This window comes from Miniopterus schreibersii (genome assembly GCF_964146895.1).
Source record: "Miniopterus schreibersii genome assembly, chromosome: 16".
In the NCBI taxonomy this organism is placed as follows: Eukaryota; Metazoa; Chordata; class Mammalia; order Chiroptera; family Miniopteridae; genus Miniopterus; species Miniopterus schreibersii.
This window is the reverse complement of record NC_138116.1, coordinates 30,180,036-30,205,475: the sequence shown is the minus strand read 5'-3', so window position 1 is coordinate 30,205,475 and position 25,440 is coordinate 30,180,036. Positions and strand designations below refer to the sequence as shown.

The 25,440-nt window shown below is 35.5% G+C and overlaps 1 protein-coding gene across 5 annotated transcripts in view; it reads left to right on the top strand.

Moving 5' to 3' along the window:
* SSH2 (slingshot protein phosphatase 2) overlaps positions 1-25,440 on the top strand; it is a 210,240-nt gene that overhangs the window by 7,414 nt on the left and 177,386 nt on the right. Inside the window, exon 2 of one of the 5 annotated variants that reach the window (XM_081161270.1) lies at positions 15,182-15,280. The exons of the other annotated variants lie outside the window; for them this stretch is intronic. The gene's annotated coding sequence lies outside the window, so the exon portion shown is untranslated. The remainder of the gene's footprint in view (positions 1-15,181; positions 15,281-25,440) is intronic. 5 annotated transcript variants of the gene reach the window in all.

Genomic DNA, 25,440 nt, shown 5'->3' with positions numbered 1-25,440 from the left:
CTCTATATTATAAAGAAAATTGAGACTCAGAGAAGTAAAATGAATTGCCCAAGGTTATAGGTCTGATATCTGACCCTAGAACCTTTTCTCTTAACCACTATATTTTATTGCTGTTTTATTTTACATTTTTTTAAATCAGAGGTTAAACATTTTCCAAATATTTTTTATGTGTGTTTTATATTCCTGTTTTGTAAGTCATTGATGTGATTAGCCCGACTTTCTCCATGGATAGTTATTTTTGCCAGATTGATTTGTAAATATTCTTTATATACTAAGAATATTAACCTTTTTCTATTATGTTGCACATTTTGCCTCAGTTTTTCATTTGCCATTTTTTGTTTGTTTTTGTCATATTGATTTTTATGTACAGATATTTTAAAAATGTTAATGCCATCACTCCAAAGTCTTTTTTGTGTGTTTGATTTTCACAGTTTTTCTACTTAATTCAGTTTCCATCAATAGAGTAGAGAAATACTCGCCTATATTTTCTGAAGTTGTCTTATAGTTTATTTTTATATTTAACTTTAATCATCCAAAATTAATTTTACTACATGGTATGAGGTAAATATTAAATTAATTTTGTTCCAAATAGTTAACAACTTGTCCCAGTTCATTTTATGAAATAGTCACTCCTTTTTCTAATGCTGTATAATTCCACCTCTGGGAAATACTAAATTGGGTATAAGCTAGAGTGTGTTCCATTACTATTCCCACAGGAGTTTAGTTAGTTTAGCAGGTATTACTTAGTATTCATTAAATTACATGGACAGAAAATAAACTTACACTAGCTTAGATTTTAAAATTTAACTCAAGTGCCTGGGAAGTGCAAAGAAAGAGCAGGCATTTGGTACTCAAAAGGTATCTTCAGGTCTCTCATTCTTTCTATCAGGCTTTAAGTAAAAGAGAGCAGATTCTAGATTATGCCCAGTCTGAAAAAAAGGCACTCTGCAGAGCCCATACTGCCTTCCTATGTAGCACCATTATTCCTGGTTCCAGCAGCTTAGGGCTTTACTGTTTTTCCATTAAATGCCTGCTGTCATGTTGGCTACACAGTGCCTAGCCCGTTGCAGGCATTCACATGTCCATATTTTTCATTTATTTGTTCATTCATTCAAAAAATCTAGCTATAGTAGGGAAAGTATTTTTTTTTAAAAAAAAGACAAAACAAAACAGAATGATTATTTATAAAACTATTTACCTAATTTGAAATATACCAGAGTCCAGGTGCACATGGGAGAGACCTAATGCTATTTTGTGCAGGTAATCTCATCCATTCTCTTCCTCTGGTTCTTAGCACTGAGTCCTTTTCAGATACTTTAACAAACTGCCCTGCATTTTCTTGCCCAGCTGAGCAACACAGCTGCTGTGCACAGTGCCCCTTATTTTCCTGTTTGTCAAGAGACTGTCTGGTGAGGTGATCTTGGCTCTGAAATGTAGTGAAAGGTCCCATGGTTCCCTACATTTCCTGAGAGATGGGAAATATTTCCCTTACTGAGTGGGAGAGGAAATGCTTAGCTATAATTGGGGAGAAGTAGTGTACTGTATTCCAGCCTAGATTTTATGGAGCTGTGTGATTCAAGTAAAAAATAATAATTTAATATCTTTTTGTATCCTGTGCTATACTTGATTCTGAAGATATCTATTTACTCATTCATGCCAGGATTGGGGATCAAGCAGCCAGTTAGATTGGTATTTAATAAGTAGTTAGAATATCTTATAGTAATCACAAATTACATAAGCTTTGAGGAAGAGAAAGGTCAACAAGGACTTCTGAGTTAAGCCTTAAAGATTGAGTGGTAGTTGGTCTGAAAACAGAACATTCTTAAGCATGAACTTAAGGCACAGGGCTAGACATGATGTATGCTGGGAACCACAAACAGTTCAGTGCTGATGCCATTTTTAAAGTACAGAAAAGGGAGCTGGAGAAGTAAAAATTATTTCTCCTGAATTGTAATATCTAGGCACTTCTTTTACCTTAATGAAGTATATATGTTCTCTTGACTTTCCTTTAAAGTGCATTTGTTAAAATTTGTGATTTTGGGCATATATAACTGTCCTAATAGCTACCATGTTTCATGTATTTGCTATGCTGTAGACACTGGGCTTGGTATTAAACGGGCATCACAACTATTTGAAGGGGCACTGTTATTGTTCCCATTTTACAGATGAAGAAATTTATTTTCAGAGAGATGTCTAGACAGCAGAGCTGGAATTTGAACTTTGGTTGTCACACTCAGAAACTAAATTCCAGGTGTTAGAATTAGCCTCTTTGTCTAGGTGCTATTTGAGTTACTTCCATTTTTAAAAACTATTTTGCTTCATGTTTTCCCTGCTTTAGTTTGAAATCACTGCAACTTGAGTCATTTTGCTGCTTATGCCTTGGTACTTGATAAACTCAGTTAAGCAGAAGCTTGTTGAGAGCCTTCTCAAGCACTGTAGGATTACATAAAGCATTATCCTTGCCTTAGAATTTACAGGTCTAGTGGGGGAAGGCAGCTATAAACTAAGCATGTATAATAAAAAAAACCTAATATGGTGCGTGCAATAGGGAATATGGAACAGACTGATAGGGAAAGATGGAGAAGCAAGAGATCTTTGCAGCTAAGAAAATGAAAGATATGTTACTTACTTCTAAATATTGATCCTTTTCATTTTCATTTACAATCAGAAGCCAATTTTATCTATGGCGTGATTATTGTAAGATAGTGTTGTCTAAGGTGTGGTAGCCAGATACTGAAGCTCCTATCTTTGGAAAGAGTATGTTTGTAGGTATTGGTATTACCTTGCCCCCTCACTTCTCCCACCTCCATACCTTTCCCTGCTTAAAGAAAAAACAAAACAAAACACCCAGCAATCTTTTTTACTGATTCAGACAGTGGAATGTATGAAATTATGTTTATAGAAGTTTAAGGAAAGACATCTCTGTGCAACTTGCTCATTGGAGCACTGATTCTCTACTTGTTACTTCAGACACTTTTATAAAAATAACAATTTGGGAGAGCCTTTTCTTCGCAATTACAATATTTAGCATGTCTCAGGCAAAAATTAAACCACATGTTAGCTTCTCATAACATTATCTTAATTTATTAAGGAAGCTCATTGATTCTTAGAGTTTGAGAAAGCAATTGTGGTTTAGAGTAAAAGTAGTGTCTGCCCATTAATGATTCTAATATAGTCCCCATGGGGGTTGGGAAGCCCTGAAAGTATTTTCATTTCTTTCTTCTTAGGCCTTCAGAAATATCTATAGCAACATGAAGCAGTCTAGCATAGTGGTAGTTTGAAAACTCTCTGCCTGAATCTGAATCCTGGCCTCACAATTTACAAGACTTAGACAATTCAATTACTCTATGCTTCAGTTTGCCCATCTGTAAAATAGAGGTAATAAATAGCACTTCTTTTACAGAAGTGAGCATTAAATGAGAGAATGCCTCAGTGCCACACCTGGCACTAAATAAGCATGCACTTATGAAGTATTAGTCATTTTTATAATGATGATGATTTAGGGTTGCTATTTGGTTATTAAGCAATTTTTTTTTATTATAATACAAATTTGGTGGGGAAGACACTTGCTTTATGACAATATAATTCAAAGGAATAGCCTATTTCAGGGGTTTCTCTTTCTCTTTTTTCTTTTTTTTAAAAAAATTTTTACTCAATAATAGCTTCATCTTTTAAAATTAGAGACTTTCTGCTTTAGTTGTTAATCTCTATGCCAAGTATGTTATGTATAATTTGTAATGACCCTGGAGCATCATACAGAATGATTAATGCAACTGTAATCTTAAAAAATCTCCTTCCCTTGAGAGTTTATCAATTTATTAGGCCATGCTTAGCAGCATATTAATCTATTGGATGTTTTGCTATATGGTAGGACAGATCATTGCAAGTGGTCACCTTAGTTTGTATAGTCATATTCAAATCAGGCTGAATATATTGGCATTTTTAATGATAAAGGCTATAAATCATGTGGCTAAATAGAACAGAAATTGACAGATATTTTTTAAACATAGAGAATCTGAGAACACTGAATGTATTCATGGGTTTAAATATATCTTTGTACAAGGAAACAATAGGTGAGAAGAATGATTTGTGTAATCCAGCTATACCAAACATTTGGCAGTTGAAATTGAATGCAGCTTTGAGAAATGCATTTCCAAAGCGACTGAATGAACTCACATATAACAAGAGGTCTTTGGTTCAGACTTTGGTTGCATTTTGATTACAGTTTTTACTATTGAACGCTGTCATAAAATAGAGACAACCTATTTCTTCTTAGAGTACTGAAAGAAATTACACTAAACTTTCTATGAGTACAATATTTTGGCTTGTCTTCTAGATCTGTTTTATACAAGCTGCAACTTTCTCAGCTCTGAGCATTTTTATGTTGATTCTGTGGTTTTCAATTAAACTTCAAAGGAACTGTAGACTATAAAGGAAGTCTGGTTAGGCAAGGTGTGGCTGAAAAATCTAGGAATTCTTCCACTTGCCTACAAAACATTCTTGCAGGATATGGCATCTTGATAATTAAACACAGGGCTTTTAATAGAAAGAAAATAGTCTTAGGAAATTTCCACTTAAATACCATTTTGTAGGATTTTAATCTATAAGACTTAAAACATTAAGAGAATTTTACTAAACAAACCAATGATGAAAAGTCTTCTTATGTTCTTGAAATTGTCTTATAGAAGACTATAGTTGTGGTGCAAAATGAAAAACTTTAAAGGCACAAGGATGATTTGGACCTCTGTGTTGCATGAGCTTGTTCACAATGCCAGTCTTGCCAAAAGTTAGAAATAGAAATGCTGCTCACCAAATTAGTCTTTGGTTTGTTTCCATTTGTCCTTTCAGGTGATTGAGACACTTAGAGGAAGACTGTGTTTTAACAGGTCCAGAGCTTATACTTGCTTTTTTTCATAGATTTTTTTTTTTTTCTTAATTGGATTGCATTCCTTTGCAAACATTTATTAAATCCCTACTCTGCACAAGACTTTATATCATTTAAGCTGCTAGTACAGTCTACTTTTTTCTTTTTTATCCTCACCTGAGGATATTTTTTCTATTGCTTTTTGGAGAGAGTGAAGGGAGAGAGAGAGAGAGAGGGAGGGAGGGAGAAACAGTGATGTGAGAGAGACACATCAATTGGTTGCCTCCCGCAGGCACCCCTACCGGGGCTGGGGATAGAGCCTGCAACGGAGGTACAGGTACGTGCCCTTGGCTGGAATCGAACCCCGGGACCCTTTAGTCCATGGGCTGACGCTCTAACCACTGAGCAAAACCGGCTAGGGCCAGTCTACTCTTTTTAAAACAAGTTGCCCTATCTGAACATGTGATTTAGAAAATTGGATGATTGAGGTTCTGTGTTTTATTCTTTCTTCATTCTGAAATAACTGTAATAGTGATTCTTTACTTAGAAAAAAACTTTTCTGTAATAGTTGTATGGACTCCAAAGTGAAATCTTAGAGTATAGAATTAGATCATATATAGTTCTAAATTGAATGATGACGGGGAATAAAATTATTGAAATGGACAGTTGCCTTTGGAAAAATCTGAATGCACAAAAATGTATGTGAAAATGTGTGGGTCAGTAGTTGAGAAAATGCCTTATCAGGTAGTTGGTTTTTTTTTCTCTCTCATTGATTTTAGAGAGAGAGAGGAACAGAGAGAAATAGAAAGAGAGAAACTTCAATTTGTTGTTCCGCTTATTTATGCATTCATTTGTTGATTGTTGTATGTACCCGTGACTAGGGATCCAACCTGCAACCTTGACATAGTGGGATGATGCTCTAATCAACTGAGCTACCCAGCCAGGGCCTCAGATAGTTATTTCTTAACCCCTCCCTTAAATTAGGAAGTCCTTTTTTTTCCTCATTTTGCTTTTTGCCTACTTCGCTTGATTTATTACTGACTTTCCAAAATACCATTTTGGAAGCTGAAAGCAGAATTTCTTTAAGATCAGCAAGCAATGCGACAGTGATATTGAAATAGTGAATTTTAAAAAATCCTAAGCTTTATATTCATCTGAAGAAAAAGTATTTTATACACTGACCCTTAGTATACTTTTCATCCCTGCCAAATCCAGACCCAAAGGACAGTTTCCCTCTCTGAATAATTTAATAATGACTTTATGTCTTAAGTACTTGTTCTCAAGGAAATGGGCTCCATCATAGCATAGTGGTTATATTGGCTTTCGGTTCTAGAGCCAGATTCTGGAGTTAAATTTCCAGCTCTACCACTTAGTAGGTGTAGATTTTGGAGAAATCACCTTTCTAAGCTTCAGTTTCCTTAAAGTATTGTTAGCTTTCCTGAAATAACTAAATGAATGCTTAACATAGTGTCTAGCACTATAGCATAGTGAGTGTTCAGTAACCGCTAATAATTACTAATGTTAAGTGGATTTAATTCTTTGCTTGTTGCACACTATTATATACTTAATTTAAAAAGATTAGGATAGTTTGGCTTCTAAAGCATAGTTATTATAGGTAATATATTTGAGTCTTTACTGAATTGTGTCAAATATGTATTACTCAGATATGTTGTTTTATGAGTAGTCGTACACCCTGGATTGAAATGGGCATAACCATCTTTGAATGGTAATGAAGTAATGTGTGATGAAGTGCATTTGAAGATAGTGAAAACTGTAGTTTGTGGTTATCTACAATGCTGTTAAAGCTATTAAAGTTCTTTTTAGGTAAAGATGCAGTGAACTTTAGCTCTGAGCATATGAGTCTGAATTTAATGTTCAGTGGGCACAAATGAGTGATATTCTGAATAATTTAGTTCTTCATTTTTATTATTTATCCAAAGAATTGACAAGAAATAGTCTTTTGACAGTTGAGATATGTGTCATTTCTTTTTAAAAATATTTTTATTTATATTTTAAATACGGTTTTATTGATTTTATGATTTTTTTTAGAGAGAGAGGAAGGGAGAGGGAGAGAGAGATAGAAACATCTGTGAGAGAGAATCATCAACATCAATCGGCTGCTTCCTGCACATCCCCCACTGGGGATCGAGCTCAAAACTCAGGTATATGCCCTCACTGGGAATCGAACCTGCGACCTCCAGGTGCTTGGGTTGATGCTCAACCACTGAGCCATGCAGGCCGGACTATGTATCCTTTCTTGAAAATGCTTTTAAGGAAAGTCTACATTATTTAGCTATCCTAAATGACAGCCTTCTTAAAATATCTCACCGCATCATCCCTCACCTGTGACATCTGAAGTTTTTGTGAAATTCTGGCTTAATACCTATGTACATCAGAACCCTAAACCATTCACCAGTAATGTGCAATAGTGGTATAAGTTTACCTTGCTAAGACTACTGAATCATAACCTCAATTTCTTGTTTGGGCAATGATTTTTATATTTCCTTGCTACTTCTATGTAAGAAATCCAGGAGGTTTCTTGGGCCTTAAGTTATTATTGAAATATTGGAGTTTATTCATAAATATTGCTTCCTAGGGTTTCACACAATTTCAGAACTTGAAAATTGACTATTCTAACTCCTCATTTTACTGTTAAATAGTTTCCAGAGTTTGGCTTCGGGAATAAAAAATAACTCATTTATTGGGCAGTTTCAGGAGAGTTTTTGCTATAGTAAAAATCTTTAGTAGGAATTGATTGCAGGTTTTCTAGGATGCAAGGCATTCAAGTGGACACCTGGGTTCTAGGCTAGACATACATTGAGGTATAATATGGAAGGTCACACATTTAAATATGGCAATGGGATAGTCAGATGATCAAAATTAATGAAACTGGCCAAATGGGGCCTGTTGTAAGTTCCAGACTATGAACTCTTTCATCAGAGGCTGTCAGTTGTAACCAAGTGAGAATGTAGACCCAATGTTGCCAGAAAAATCTTCTATTTCAAGAAACACTAGTAATGTAGATTGTTATGTGAAATCTCATGATTTTTAAATGTTGGCAATTGAATTGGCTGGGAATGATTTTGACTACAAGTAACAAAAGACCAAGTTTAAACCATAAGAATATTTTTGGTTTATCTGGCAGGAAATCTAAAGATATATAGTCCAGGACTAACTCAGCAGCTTGACAATGCTATATAAGGAACCAAGTTCTTTATATCTTTCTATTCTGCCATTAATAGTATATTGGATTCCCGTTTTTATGTTTGTCTCCACATAAAAGATATTTGTTATAGCTGCAGGCAGTACACCCCCGTTTGATTGAAGAAGGGGTAAAAGGTGCAGTGCCAGCAGTTAGTTGTACCTTTAATTAGGAAAGCAAAAGTTTTTCCAGAAACAATCCCCCATTCCTAGTAGAATTTAAGTCTCTGGCCAGAGCTAGGTTACATGGTTACCTCTAGGTGCAAGAGAGCTTGGGAAAGCAAGTATATGACTTTCCATCTTAATCATTGAGTGGCAGTGGGGAGAACGATGTTTGGAGTGGCTGTTGTCAAACTTTGTCTATCTTAACAACAAATGAAGATTCAAAGAAACGTATGTTGAGGGCTAAACAACATTATCTATCGCCTAGATTTATCTTGTGAGCTACTCCCCACCCCCATTTTAGTGCTCTATTACTCATTCCTGATTTCTACCAGTTAGTTACATATTTTGTTTTCAGGGTAACCTAGTGGAAAAGAGACATCTTTTTATAATGTAGAAAGAAATTAGAAAATTTGAGTTTAAGTCCTGATATAAAGACATGCTATCAGTGTAATATTGGACAGTTTGTTTAATCTTTCTGAGTCTCTCATTCTTCACCTGGAAAATGGACATATAATATTGCAGTACGGTATAGTAGTTAAGTGCCGTCTTTGGAATCAGAAAGACCTAAGCTGGCAGTACTCACCTAACCCTCTGTGTATCCCTATTGTTTTGGCCTGTGATGTCCCATATCTTGTCTTTCATCTAGAAGTTCTCCGATGAGAGCTTTTGATCTTTGAGAACGTTATAATTCCCCTTACATGGCTCGGGCATATTGCTGCTATGGATAATAACAGTGATCTTAATAAGGACCAACAGTAAATAACAAACACGACAATAGATACAATATCATACGACAACTCAGATCACAAAATCAGCCTTTCAACCAGAGTCCTTGGAAATTCCGTGAAGAATGGCAGCATGGGCTCTCTGCAAGCTTTTAATCAGGCCTGCACAAGGGTTCCCTGACCTCATCTGTGATGTCGCAGAAATGCTTGGCTCTGCAAAAGACAAATGCAAGGCTGTACTCTGTGTTAGTAAAAGCTCTGGGCTTGATGCTATAAATAATAATAAAGACAAATTGGAAGGAAAAAAAAGACTTAAGTTGGAATCCTATCTCTGCCAAACTAGTTGCATAATCTCTCTGCATGTTAATTTTTCTGTAAAATGGGGTTAATATTTGAACCTACCTCACAGAGTCTTTTATGAGGACCAAATGAGATACAGTGAAGTCCCACCTTAGCAGTTCTAAAGGTAGCATATAAAGCAAAAATCAGAGTCAACATTATCCTTGAAAAAAAATCTCTTAAATCACCGGTAAAGAACAATATGCATGGTTTTGGGCAAACAACTCTCTCTCTCTGTGACTAACTGAGGGGACATGCTTTCTCCCATCTCATACTCACTTTACTCACTTTCTTGTGCACTTGTTGCATGTAATGGTAGGTAAAATCATGTGCACTATAACATAGCATACATTTTCATTCATATTTATTTATTGTCTACTGAAATATATGATCAAATTAGTGCAAATTAAATGCACCTCCAGAGTTATTATTTGTGAGATGCTTAGCACAGAACCTGGCCTTCAGAAAATGGTAGCTGTTGTTACTGTAAGTACAGCATAAGATGTTTGAGGCTGAAGAAATAGAGGTTGATTTTCCAAGGTTCATCTTGGCTCCTGATGTGCAACATAGAACAATGATGTTTGTTTGTTTTTCTGCCACACCAGCCAAAATTTATAACAGATGAGTGGCCAAGGGAATAATGTCACTATTTTAAAGATTAGGATAGATTATCAATTGTATTTCAAGGGAAAAACTCTTAACATAACTGTCTCAAAGTTATAGGCCAAAATGAACATGATCTCCCCAAATAATACACTAATTAAATTTTTATTGTTTAAATTGTGAAGTATTTTATTTACACAATATTTTGATTTTTAATGCAAAAATTTTTGCTTTCTTTCAAATTTATGATGTAAAGGTTTTTAAAGGACAAAGTGATATTAAATGGAATGTAAGATGTCAGAAAGCCCTAATGATTCATCAGGATATTAACTGTTTTCATCTAAAGCTACACTGAGCCATAAATAGTTACAGGTGATCTGTTTTACAGTGTTGACACATGTCTAACAAGATCTTATACCACTGACAAAAAGTACTACGACAAATACAGTAATATGACAATCTTTGTACACTTACTCTGTAAATAGCATGCATTTGTAACTCAAAATACTTTGAGACTTTAGTTGCTTGGGTCAGATTGTGTTGCTCAAATATAATGAATCATACATATATAGAGTAAGGCATAAATATAGCTTAAGAAATTGCCGTAGAGGAAGACATAGAGTCCCCTCCCCCTTTTCTTAGAGGAAGTAAGTCTTTTTTAAATTACAATGGACAGGGGTATACCTCTGAAAGTTTCCTTGAGGATTCAACATTTAAAAGTAAGAATAATAGTGATAGACAGTAAAACTCTAAGAGCAATAATATGCTTTTGTTCAAGTGCTGTCATGTATTTTCTACTGAAAGTAAAGTTGTCTAAACTTGTACCTTATCACTTGTTACTTGGTATAGGATTGTCTTGTTTTTAAACAAGGAGGAAAATCTTGTTTTAAGGTGACTCATAGTGACGTAGTATATTAGTAACGGGGTGGTGCTCAATATGAGCACTGGTAATAACAGATACTGGCAGTTTTCCCATAAAATTTAACTCATCTTGGGAATTCTTAGGAATCTGTGTTTACAAGTACGTGGTTGCAGGAAGTCTTAATAGTAAGAGTGGTTAAATATCACTGCTATATGACCATGAGAATTTAAGGTGTAGCACTTGTATGAGTTGTAATTAGCTTATACTTTTAAGACTTTAAATATCTAGCAGTCTCTTACCTGTGATTATTTTTCTCTTCCTGTCTTTTGAGACCCATTTATCTATGATTTGATGATTTATCCATTTAAAGTTAATTAAATTCAGCTACTGAATCCTATTTCATGTTTGTTTGTTTTTTAAATCTTACTGTGGTTATGGAACTAGGTCTAAATGGTAACTTGATTTTGGTATCGTTATAGCTGTACAGATATTGCCATGGCACCTGGAAATACGATTTGTTAGTAGAAGGACAGGTGCGGATAACTGGAAAGGTACATAGACATTTATTCTCCTAGTTAGAGATTTAGAGATTTTTATAATTTTCTGTAAGAAAAATTGTATCAAAACTTCAACTCAAGCCCTTTTTAAAGTAAGAAAGATTATCATTTATGATAATAAATCTTCTAAAGCTAAGAAGGTTTGGAAAAACTTAATGAAAATCTTAGGAAAAGGGTTGATGCATTGTGACATTGATTGGCAGTCTTATCTTGGAGAGAATTAGAGTTTTTAAAAGTAAGAAAATGCATAGGGCCAGATGTTGATGAAGAGTAGCCTATTTGGTTTTGGACCTTAAGTTTTTTCTTTATTCATTTGGAAGATTTCAGTTAGTTAAGGAGTTCTAGGATACAGGATAATAAGAAGAGTTCTTGTAACAAACATAACAGAGCTTATACATTTGAAAGACTATTGGCTAGTTTCTAAGGAAAGTAGGCAGTGTACTTGTGCAAATGATGCAATATTAACTTAATATCTTTGGAGCTCCTTTTTGGTATTGCCTTCAGTTCTTTTAAATGTCTCCAATTCTTCCTTTGAAGGTGAATTTGATTTTTGGAAGTAGCCAAAAATAATTTGCATCCATATCTGATAGATCTTTTCTTTTATATTTCAGGATCTAGGGGTAAAAGAATGTTTAAAATAATCAGTTCCCACCCTCAAAGCTGTGGGACAGTGGTTGGTGCATAACCATGGAACAGATGGCACATAAAAATACTATCTTAGGGATTTGGCAGGAAGATACAGAACAGGGAAGGGGGCTCTAAGCCATGGAGCCATATTCACAAAATTAAAAATTTTAGTAAAAGAAATAAAGAAAAGAAAAATAGGCTTGTCTATAAATTAGTGAGATAAATTTTTGTGAATCATGAAATATCCAGGCAGATATTCCAAAAATGTTTCAAACAGTGGGATATTATAGAACCTCTCAAAATTATTATTTGTAAAGAACATTCATTTCATTTTTTATTTTTTAAAGAGGACATTCATTTTTAAATACCCATCTGTTCTGTTGGCTAAATAAAGAAATTCATTAGTTTATTATTTTATAGGCTTAAATTGAATTCTTCATTTTTACCTTGAGAGATATTCTCAAAAAAGTATTTACCCTGTAAAATTAACATAGATTTTTGTCCATTGTTTCCTAACTTTCCTAGATGCCTCTACCACTTACTTTTTTTAATTTCGAGGATAAAGAAGACAGTCTCCTTTCACAGCAAATATGACAAGGAGAGAGGGAGAAAGAGGTAGTAAAACTGAAAAATATTTTGATCTGATCCATCTCAAAGAGAGAGTAATTAAAATTAGATACTTTCCCCCTAAATATGTTAAATGATAGAAGAAAAAACCCTTCAGATGTAATGAATAAATTATTAAGATTGTTTTTATTATAATTTATTAGCCAAACCAGGATAATAATGAGCATGAAAGGGGGTGATAGTAATGATTTCACTTGCAGCAGATGTTAACTAGGATGTGCAAACTGGGGATGTGTGGCCACTCTAATGATAGGACTCAACTTTACCTTGATATTTATTGGGTGAGTTTTAACTGAGAGAGAAAATATTTTACTTGGAATTAGTTTTTATTATATTCATTTGAAACCACTTACATAATTTAGTTATTTCTTCCTTTGTCTTCTCAGAAATTTTATTACATATACATATCTTTATAACATTACATTGGAGTTACTTGTTCAAGGGTTAGATTCCCCCATTAAAATGAGGTCAGGAAATTTCCTTGTTCAGTACTGTAACCTCCTTAGTGTCCAGTATATAATAAATATAGGGTGTCTCCCAAAATTGTATACACTCTTTAACAGCTGATAACTCACTTAATTTTCATTCCTTTTCAGATTTAACTGATTTGAAATAATGAGTGAAGCCAGAGTAAGCTTTGAACAAAGAAAATTTATCCCAAAGTGCCACTAGACTTCTTCTTTTTTTTTTTTTTTTTTTATCTTTATTGATTTCAGAGAGAGAGAGAGATAGAAACATCAATGATGAGAGAGTCATTGATCGGCTGCCTAGCCCCTGACTGGGAATCGAACCCCGATCACCTGGATCCTAGTTCGACACTCAACCGCTGAGCCATGCCCGGCCGGGCTATGGGGATACATAAAAGATAAAGTTTGCAGTACAAAACTGGCAATAGTCGATGAACTGAAGACACACAAATAACAAACAAAATGATTCTTGATGATTGTGATTCCATTGCTTCGTGTTATCAGCAGTGCCTGGACCAGAATGGTCATCAATTTGAAAACAGGCATTGACAAAAAAGTTATTCATTTCTATTTCTGTATGAAATAGAAAATTATTTCTGTATGAAAATGAAAATTATTCAGATTCATTTCTGTATGTTAATAAACACTGCCTTTATAATCATTCAAAGTGTGTATACATTTTTAAGGGGACACCCTGTACATGTCAATGAAGGAATGTTAATCTCATTTAATTATAGACTTCCTCATTACTAAAATAAGACAATTCTGGGGCTAACAGTTTTACCTAAGCATATTGGATGAATTGCTTGTATTTTATAGTATTACATAGGTTGAGAATGAAAATTTAAATTTATAAGCTGTGTTATTCATTTGTTAAAGATAAAATTTAAAGTATAGGAATGAAATAACATATAATTAAACTCATGAAAAAGACCATTTGGGATTAGCCAGAAATAAAGTGGGTGGGAGTGAGGTTAAATTGACTTTATGGACAGAATAATAGAATGTGTAAAGTTGTGACAGTATGACCATTTTTAGAAATACACATGACTTGATTTGACTGGAGTGGAGAGTGTATATGAGAATAGGGCCTGGAGGGAGATGAGACTTAAGAGGCCAGATCATGAGGAGCCTTATATGTTACCTTAGGAGGTTGAATTTTATCCTGAAAACTATGAGGAAATATTGAAGAATTTTAGGTAGAAAAGTGATGTGATCAGATTTTGTACTTTATAAAGATAGCCATCTGAAAATGCACTGGAGAAAAGCCAGATATATTTAGTTACTAAATTTGTGAGCAGAGGAAAGGATAGTAGTTGAAAAGGAAGAGTCTAGAGTATGGCTTCACTGTTTCAGGTTTGGGCATCTGGGTGAAGAGTAGTGCTATTCCCTGAGCTAGAGCTAGAGCATACAGGGGCCAGTGGTAGGATGGGAGGTGAGCATCTTGAGTTTGAGATATATATGAAGCAACCAAGGGGAAGTCCCAAGTTAGATAAATACATTTTACTGCTCAGCAAGGAGATCTAGGCTGGAGACAGAGTAAATGATTGTCACCATTTATTAAGCTTTTGCTTAAATGTGTAAATATGTTGTGGTAAATACTTTTATATACATTATGTTGTTTAGTCCTTATGAATTTGTTATTATTGTTCCTATTTTTACAAATTAGGAAGCCAAGATCCAAAGTTACACAGTAAATGTGAATCAGTCAGAGTCACTGTAAAGCTGAGTTGAAACCGTGAGGATATGAATGGGATCACTTATGGTGAATGTAGAGGGTGAGACCTGAGAGGAGTGAAGCACTGAAAAGTGGACTTTTGGGGAACTTAGATATTTGAGAGGCTAGAGGAGGAAGAAGATCCTGCAGATAAGACTGAAAGAACATCAAGAGTGATGTTACCCAAAATATGTTCCTCAATTAATTTGTCATATAAGATCTTTAAAGGGGAGAGAAAGGTTCTAGAGCCAAGTAAGTGTGGGAAACATTGCAGAACCCCATCCTGTAGAGTCACAATGCACATTAGTATTGATGTGAGAAATCTTGTAGTAAAGAAACCTGTTTAACTTTAATAGCACATTTCCCAAACCTATGTGATCATGAACCCTGCTCCCCTTTTTTTGCATACATTCCATTGACATCCCAGGACTGAAGAATCCAATTGAGTGTGGCACCACAGACTCTAAACAAAGAGGGAGTTTTCAAGAAGGAAGTTGGATCAGATGTCTTGGAGAGGTCAACAGAGGTAAGAGTAGAAAGTCAGTAGACTGGCAGTTGTGAGGGTACTAGTGACCTATGTGAGAGCAGCTACAGTGGAGTGAGTGTTCAGAAGACCATTGTGTTGCAGTAGCTTAGAAGATAAATGAGTGGTGAGGAAGGGGAGCTAGCAGGTAGACACTATTCTTTCCAAAATCTTGTCTCTGAAGGAAAGGAGAAAAAAGTAACTAGAGGAGAGTGTTAGACTGAAAGAAAGGTTCTTTTTGTGTTACTTAGAAGATATTTGAGAATATTTTTCTGCTGAGGGGAAGGAGTCCTTAGGCAAGAAAAGGGTCAAGATATAGTGGGGAACAGGATTCTGAGGTGATGGGAGGAGAGAGGTTACAGAGGGCAGTTGGAGAGATTAGATTTGGAGGGGTGAAGTATTACACTGAGCTCAATACAGTGATGCCCTTAGGAGCTTATTTTCCAAGTAAGATTGTGCTTTTGGTGTTTGGGTCTACTTTGTATAAATTTATGTATTGAATCTTCCTCCTTATTGTCACTTCCTACTGTCATTGTGTCTTCCTCTAGTAGCTCTTTACTTCTACTTATTTGCTGCTTCACATCTACTTCCAACTAGAAAACCAGGAAACCAAACTTTTCAGAGTTGAATAGAAAATAGGAGTAAATAACTCGAAGTTCTAAAATGCACCTGCCCCTCTGCCCACAAGGGAGGAAGAATTCCTTTTTTTTTTAGGTGAGGTTGTAGGAAGGAGTTGCTTTGGAATTTCTACATTTTCCAAATAGATAGAAATACCACATAAGGGACATATAGAAGTTTTAAATATGTGTGTGTGTGTGTGTGTGTGTGTGTGTGTGTGTGTGTGTGTATATATATATATATATATATTATTGAAAATGTCTACTATTTTATTTCTCTACTTTTAAAAATACTAAATGCCATTTTCCTCATTAGAAAACGTTTCTTGGTGGTAGATATCTTCATGCTGTGTACTGTTCATACAAAATTTCTTCAGTTTAAAGGTAGTTTTTAACTAGAATCTAAAAAAGTAATGGGATGGACAGGATGTAAGGTTCTGAATTATAATAATTAAAATGCGCAAAGGTAAATATTCTGTAGTTGGTAGTACCAGGTATTTGTGGTGTGGTCTATACTGAGGGCTTTTTAATTTTTTAAAAAATGTATCTTTATTGGTTTCATAGAGAGGAAAGGGGAGAGATAGAGAGATAGAAACATCAATGATGAGAGAGTCGTTGATCGGCTGCCTCCTGCACGCCCCCGACTGGGGATCGAGCCTGCAACCCAGGCATGTGCCCTGACCGGGAATTGAAGCCCGATTGCCTGGATGCTGGGTCAAGGCTCAACCGCTGAGCCACGCCTGGCCAGGCTATACTGAGGGCTTTTGGTTTAATCGACTCACTATATAATGAGGCAGTCCTGCCCTGTGTTTTGTTTTGTTTGTTTGTTATTGTATTTAAATGGCTATTTATAGTTTTTTCATCTAGAGCTAGATAGCCCTTTTGTTCAAATGAGAGGTTGGAAATTCTGCAGTTACCTTTGGACTACTTTTCACAAGTCATAAGTTTGGAGGCTATTTTTTATTTTTCTATAACTAGGGTATAGGTTCAGCATTTTAGAGTTAATTTAGAAAAGTAACTTAAATCTGGCGGGTTTCATCCAGATAGCAGGGAATTGCTTGTGTTAAATGTGGTCACTAACCAGCTGTAGTACACACATGCCGGAACCTAGCAGAGAAGATTTGTGGGCCTCACCTCTTTCCCACCAAATCTCTCTCGTTGGGTCAGGGACTGTGTGTTGTTAACAGGCTCTTAGGTGATTCTGGTAGGCAGTAACTTATGAAAACTGGTACAGGGGATCCAGCCTGTGATTAAGTCTGACCCACTCTGGTCCTTTGAATGTAGCAAGTATGTCCATGGTTAGAACCTAAATCAGATGAGTACATGTCGAGGTGCTTTCATAGGATGATCTTTTAAATTTTTTCAGGCTTACTATTTTTTAACAGCTTTATTGAAATATAATTCATACTATGCAATTAACACGTTTAAAGTATTCAGTGGTCGATCCTTTTGTAGTTCATAAGCATGATGATTGGGTGTTCACGCTCTTGTGTGAGATGTACCTCCCACAAACCTTGTTATGACTTTGGCACATTACACATCTGACATTAAAAAATAATAATAAATAAATAAATAAATAAATAAATAAATAAATAAATAAATAAATAAAAATAAAGTATTTAGTGGTTTTTGGTATATTCACAGATATGTGCACCTGTCACCACAGTCACTTTTTAACCTCAGAAAGAAACTTCATACCCTTTAGTTATCACCACCTTATCCCCTCAAGCCTTAAGCAACCACCAATCTACTTTTTGTCTCTAGATGTCCCTATTCTAGATTTTGTATGTATGAAATTATATAGTATAATTATATAGTATAACTATAGTATATAGTTGTCTTTTGTAACTGGCTTCTTTCACTTAGCATAATATTTTCAGGGTTCTAGCATATATCAACACTTCATTCCTTTTTATAGCAGAATAATATTCCATTGTATGGATATACCGCATTTTGTTTATCCTTTTGTCCACTGATGGACATTTAGATTTTTTCCATTCTTTTGGCTATTATGAATAATGCTGCTATAAGATTCATGTCCACATTTCCATATGGACATACTGTATATTTTCATTTCTCTTGGGTATATACCTAAGGAGTGGAATTGCTAGGTCATATGGTAAGTTTTTTTAATCAATTGAGGAACTTCCAGACAGTTTTCTAAAGCAGCTGCACCATTTTACAGCTCTTGTAAAGGAACTTAAGTGTATGAGGGTTTCAATTACCCCACATCCATGTTAAAAATTATCTGAGTTTTTGATTCTAGCCATCTTTGAGTGTAAAGTGGTTATCTCATTGTGGCTTTGATTTTCATTTTCCTGATGGATAATGATGTTGAACATCTTTTCTTCTGCTTCTTGGCCATTTGTATATCTTCCTTGGAGAAATGTCTATTCAGATACTTTGCCCATTTTTAAACTGGGTTGTCTTTTATTATTGAATTGCAAGAGTTTTTATGTATTCTTAGATATAAGTCTCTTGTCTGATATATGATTTGAAAATATTTTTTTCCCTTCTGTGGGTAGTCTTCACTTTCTTCAGGGTGTCTTTTGAAACACAAAAGTTCTAAAATTTTATTATGTCCACTTTAGCTATATTTTCTTTTGTTGCTCATGCTTTTAGAGTCATATCTAAGAAACCTTTGACAAACCCTAGGTCATAAAGATTTGCCTCTGTGTTTTCTTCTAAAAGTTTTATAGTTGTTTTAACTCTTTGATACATTTTGAATTAATTTTTTATACGGTGTGAGGTAAGGGTCCAACTTCATTTGTCTGCATGTGTCTCAGCACCATTTGTTCTTTTTTAAGAAACTAGACTTGATTTTTATATAAAATGTCTTTTATTATTTTAAATTAGAAGGATGATAAGTTACATGTGAAAGAATATGTATGTTACTTCAGTTTTCTTTTTTTATAGTGACTTTTTCTACTGTTTATGAGATTAATGTTGTATTAAGACTATATAAATATAAACCATCAAAATATTTGGTTTGTAAAAGTTACTAGGATTTTACTTTGCATTCATATGGATCCCACTCCAGAAGTCTGCCCAATTTCCAAATTGTTTCTGCTGCAAAACCAGGTCTCATGTATAAAACTTCAACTCTGTTTTTTTGTATTTTGGTGGGAAAGGAATACATGTCTGATTCTCTCCAAAGTCCTTTCCAACCATTCCATTGGACCAGGAAGACTCCCCAGTATTGAGCTTCATGGATTTAGACCTTTTCTTGATGGTATCTGTCAGTTTCTGTAGTGGGGTCAAGTGCATTCTCTGTCAAAACACAGTTTCTTTCATTGTCTTCACATTCTCTTCTATAAAAACAATTCTGCGTTTTGTAAGATTATCGTAATTTTTATCAAAGATAAGGAAGGGAATGCTTTCTTCATATTCAATTACAAAGCTGAAAATACTTCTTTCTTTCCTAAAATTAATACTTAGTAAAAAAGCATCTCCTAACTCCCAGTGCAGAAAACACAGGTCTATTTCCTGTGTTATGATGACCAGAAAGTTTCTTCTCTTTAAAGAGAAAGAAATAATAACCAACATTTACTGAAAATTTACACTCTGTGAGGCACTGTTCTGAGCTCTTTATAAGTATGGTCTGATTCAGTCCTTACAACAGCCTTGTGAGGATAGGTACTGTTATCTCTCTCATTTTGCAGATGAGGAAATTGAGGTACAGATATGGGATAGAACAGGTTTAGAATCCAGGCTGTCTGATTTCAGAGCCTGCTGTTTTAACAGCTCATGTTAAAGATTGGCCTGCCTTATCCTTTGGGTCTTAAACTCCAGTCTTGAATTCCATATGTCGTTTTTGGTGGATCTAAGGAAGAAGATCTAGGAAATACACCTGAAGTAACCTGGGTTTTGTTGTATTGTTTTCTACCAGAGCTCAAGCTTATCTTTTATTAATACTTATTAAACAATTCCATAAAGATAATACCTAAATGTACAAAAATCTCCATGCATACTTCAAGACTTTTTTTATGTTATTAAATTTATTCTATGGTAATTACTTGCTTTTATAACATTAATTAATTACTTATCCTAAGTATTAAGTTGTTAACAAAACATCATACATAGGGATATTGTCAAGTAAAACAGGTGGCCCCAAAATAACACAAGCTGCATGATGTGGAAGAAATAACATTGGCCTGATAGGAGAGCCATTTATCTGGTTTGGCTATCATTGAACTGGTCAGTCTCTGCATCTGTTTGGCCCTACTTTTTTTTCATCTGAGAAGTAAGAGTTGAATTTTTAAGGTCCTGTTCAGTTTTAGGATTCAAAGATACTATATACTCTTGGTAAAGTGTCTTAGGAACCGTGGAATAGTAGTTGAAGGAGTATTGTAACTGGGTTTTGTTCCTGGGATATTATGGTAATTACCAACAGGCATGCAAAACAGGCTGAGAGATAATTCTGTTAACTGACCTCTGGATCCATGCCCCAGCACAGGAAGTGTGATTTACATGCTATGTCTTAGAAATGTATTTTTAGATGTTCTTAGTGTTTTATTAAGGGTCTGCCCAGAGACTGTTCAGCAAACAACAGAGACTTTTTAAGGCTTAAATATATTCACTAATGAATTAATACATTATTGACTAAAATTCTATTTTTAAAAACTTGGTTTTAAAATAATTATTAAAAATGCAGGGGTTGGAATAGGAAGGTAGATAGAGATTGAAGGATAATTTAGGATCCAGATTTAGTTTTAGCCTGGGAAACTGACAGTGGTTTCTAGAATATGCTTCCTTATTTGTTTTTCAGTATACTGTAACCAATAAACCCTTAATAATAATAATAGTAGCTACCGTTTATAGAGTGCCCACTGTGCCTGGCAGCACTTTGACAGTAAATCTGTAAGCCTATATAAAACACAGGTGATCATATTAATAGATGCAGAAAAAGCATTTGATAAAATCCAGCACCCGATTGTGATAAAAAACCTCAGCAAAGTGAGAATAGAGGGAACATACCTCAATGTAATAAAGGCCATATATGACAAATCCACAGCTACCATCATACTCAATGGGCAATAACTAAAAGTGCTTCCCTTAAGACCAGGAACAAGATGGGGATGTCTGCTTTCACCACTCTTATTCAACAGAGTACTGGAAGTCCTAGCCACACAAATCAGACAAGAGCAAGAACTAAAAGGCAACCAAATTGGAAAGGAGGAAGTAAAGCTCTCATTATTTGTACACGACATGATACTCTATATAGAGAACCCTAAGGGCTCCACCAAAAAACTTCTAGAACTGATAAATTAATCCAATAAAGTAGCAGGATACAAAGTTAATATTTAGAAATTGGTGGCATTTTTATATATCAATAATGATCTTTCACAAAGGAAAAGGTGCATTTACAATTGCACCAAAACACCTAGAAATAAATTAAACAAGGAGGTAAAATACCTGTACTCGGAAAACTATAAGACACTGAAGAAAGAAACAGAAGAAGATACAAATAAATGGAAGCACATCCCATACTCTGGACAGGAAGAATTAACATTAAAATGTCCATACTACCCAAAGCAATCTATTGATTCAACACAATCCCTGTCAAAATACCAGTGGCGAATTTTGCAGAACTGGAACAAATAATCTAAATATTTATATGAAACCACAAAAAAAACCCAAATAGCTTCAGCAATATTGAGAAAGAAAAACAAAGTTGGGGGTATCATGCTACTCGATACCAAACTAAACTACAAGGCCATAGTCATCAAAACAGCATGGTACTGGCATAAAAATGGACATAGAGCTCAATGGAACAGAATGGAGAGCCCAGAAATAAACCCACATCTATATGGTCAAAAGGAAGCAAGAGCATAGAATGGGATAATGACAATCTATTCAATATATGGTGGGACTAAGAAGCACAAATTGGTAGTTACAAAATAGTCCCAGGGAAGTAAGTAAAGCATAGAAAATATAGACAATAATATTGTGATAACTAATGTATGATGCTAGTTTTGGTGCTAGAAATATCGAGGGGAACACTATGTAAAGTATATGCTTATCTAACCACTAAGTTGTACACCTGAAACCAATACAGAATAAAATTAAATTTAAAAAAAGACCTTTGCTCCATCTCAAAAAATAAAATAAAACCCACAAAAAAATAGTGAACATATTTGTACATCAGAGGCAGTTTTTTAAAGAGGCCCTCTGATAAATGTTGAAATCTCTTTTAAAAATTCACTTGAGCCTGGCCAGGCGTGGCTCAGCGGTTGAGCGTCGACCTAGGATCCAGGCGATCGGGGTTCGATTCCCAGTCAGGGCACATGCCCGGGTTGTGGACTCAATCAATGACTCTCTCATCATTGATGTTTCTATCTCTCTCTCTCCCTCTCCTTACCTCTCTCTGAAATCAATAAAGATATTTTTTTTTTAAAAAAAAATAAATAAATAAAATTTCACTTGAATCGTGATGTTTAAGTTTCCTTAAAAACTACTCATAATCAAGCCTAATATTTACTGATGTAAGTTTGGAGGGTGGTAGTAACCCATACATGGACATGGGCTTTCTCCTTCAGGAAGCTGTAGATTTAAAACTTCAACTTTAATACTAAGAAAGACATTGTTACATTTCCTCTTAATGAATTCCAATTTCCTATCAGAAAATTTCACAGATCAAATTGGGTACTTTATGGATTGTTTTTGAAAGTGGAAATTGCCAGAGAGTCTTTTTTCATTGTTTATGGTTATATTAGAGTGTGAGATGCCTTTGATTTTTGCAGTAGATTCTTAGAAATAGAGAATAATAATTTTACTTATTTTCTTAACCATAAACTTCATCTCCTTCAGGGAATGCACATGCTTCTAAAGGCAAGTGAGAGGTGTTTTTTTCCTCCTGACACCAACCAACTCTGATTGTCTGAGAACACCAGCTAGGTGTCACTTCAATTTGGACACTAACTACTACCCAGAGTTAGCACCAGATTCCATAGGTTTAAGGGCTCAGTACCATGGGACTGCTCTTACTTCAGATACCCATCTCAAGTATTGGGTCCCCAGGTTACTCACCCTTCTGTTCAAATTGGCTACAAACTCCTCAGGGGTTCCCACAACCCCCCTCCTCAGGTTCAATTATAAAGGATACAACTCAGGAACAACCCAAATGGAAGAGATACGTAGGGCAAGGTAAGGAGGGAGAGGCCCAGAGCTTCTGTGGCATCTCTAAACTTGTCACCCCCATAGCACCTTGATGTGTTCACCAGTCTGGAAGCCCTCTGAACCCCATCATTTAGGGGTTTTTATGGAGGTTTCATTTACCTAGGTACAATTGATTAAATCACTGACTGTTGGTGATTAACTTAATCTCTAGTCCCTCTCCTCTTCCTGGAGATTTGGGGTAGGGCTGAAATTTCCAAGATTTTAATCACGGTTTGATTTTTCTGGTCACTAGTCCCCCCATCCTGAAGCTCTTTAGGGACATTCCAAGAATCACCTCATTAGAACTAAAGATGTTCCTATTACCCTTACCAATCAGGAAATTCCAAGGGTTTTAGGTGCTTTGGGCCAAAAACCAGAGACAAGACCAAATATCTTTCTCTGATACCATGGCAGAAAAGCCCAGTCTTTGGTTAATAGAAGTTGGGAGCTAAGTGCCTGCTTGATAGAATAAAGGCAGTTTTGTGGTAGACCTTCTTTCACAATTTCCTAAAGGTTGAATAAGACTTGATGAAGTAAAGAAGGGGAAGACCAGCCAAGGCATGGAAGCCAAAGACACTGGGATAAGTTCAGAAAAAGTCAATATAATAGATAATAAAGCACTTGATGGGAGGGAGAGGCAGATGCTAGATTAGGGAGGTAAGTAGACAAAGACCAAGTCCTGGAGAGCCTTGTATGCACTGGTAAGAAATTTAGACTTTAACTTTAGCCTATACTTCTCAAGCTTCAAATTGCGTCACACTCACTTGGGAAGTATGTAAAAATGCAGACTGGCTCAAGAACGTGCAGTGTGTTTTTTAAATCTCACCCAAGGATATGTTCACTGATTCTAAGAGAGAGAGAGAAAGAAGGAGGGAGGGAGAGAGAAAGAAAGAGGGAGGGAGAGAAAGAGAGAGAGAAAGAAACATCCATGTGAGAGAGAAACATCGATCAGTTGCCCCCCATACATGCCCTGACCGGGAATGGAACTCTCAACCTTTTGGTCTACAGGACAACCCTCCAACCAACTGAGCCACCCACCAGGGCCAGGAACCTGCAGTTTTTGTGAGCATCCTTTGGTAACTCTGATATAGGTAGTAACGAAGAACATAAAGGGTTTTATTCATAGAAGATCAGAGCTATGATTTGGATCAGAGCTGTGAGTGGATTGTTGCAGTAGCCAAGTTTTAGGACTAACAGAGGCCCAAACTAAGGCAATGTGGTTGGGATGTAGAGAATGAAATAGATTAGAAAAGAATATGAGAAGTAAAACGGTAGGAGCTTGATGATGGATTATGAGGGGTGGGGCAGAAGGAGGAGCCTAAGTTGACTCTTGCAGATTTTGAGCTTGGTCGGGCTGAGTAGATGGTGGATGCCAGCCAGTAACACAGATACAAGAAGTAAAGCTTTAGTGGGAAGATGAGTTCAGTTGTGGATGTATTAAATATGTAATCCTGTGGAACATCTAAGCAAATGTTCCCATTAGGCAGTAGGATATACAAGGGGACTGGGGATGAAAATTTAGAAGTAATTAGTTTATAGGCTCTTGTTGAAACTCTGAGATCACTGGAGAAATACCAGGGACACTAACTACCCAGGACATAACCCTGAGAGCCCCCATGTGTAAGGGGTAAAAGTGGAAAAGGAATATCTGACAGAGACTGAGATGGAACCACCTGAAAGCAATTTATGGAAGACTATGGTAGAGAGTAGTATCATAGATGCCAAAAGACTAGTTTTAGGAAGGAGTGAATGGTCCAGTTCTGTCGAATGTAGCCGAGAAATCCAATAACATGAAAGTGTTCTGAACTGATAATATAGAAACCTTTAGTGACTTTAGTTAGAGTAGTTTCTGTGGAGAGGTGCGACAGAGAAGCCTGATTGTAGTAGGTTGAAGAAGAAATAGATCAGGTGGAAACAATGAGTATAAAATATTTCTTTCCAGAAGTGTTCCTGTGAATGGAAGGAGAAAAAGAGGATTGTATGTAGGATTAAATGAAGATTTGTCTTTTTTTGTTTTGTTTTTAAAGTATGGGATAGATTTGGAAGTGTTTGCATGCTAAGGGAAATGAGCCAGAGAATGGGGTGAGGGAAGTGATAGAAGATAAAAGTGAGAGAGGAACCCAAGTGCCAGGGAGGGTGTCTAGAACACCAAATAAGGAGTTAGTCTGGAATTGGAAAATAGCTAACATTCTCTGATTTAAATATCTATTTCCTATTATGGTTGAATCATACTATACAGGATGACATTCTCATTCTTTTCTCCCTGTAGAACTTAAAATATATTGAATGTGTAGTTTTATCTGTCTGTACCGTAGATAAAAATTCCCATGAATAATACTATTTAGATAATATAGTATATCATGTATAATTAGGTTAATATTAATCTCT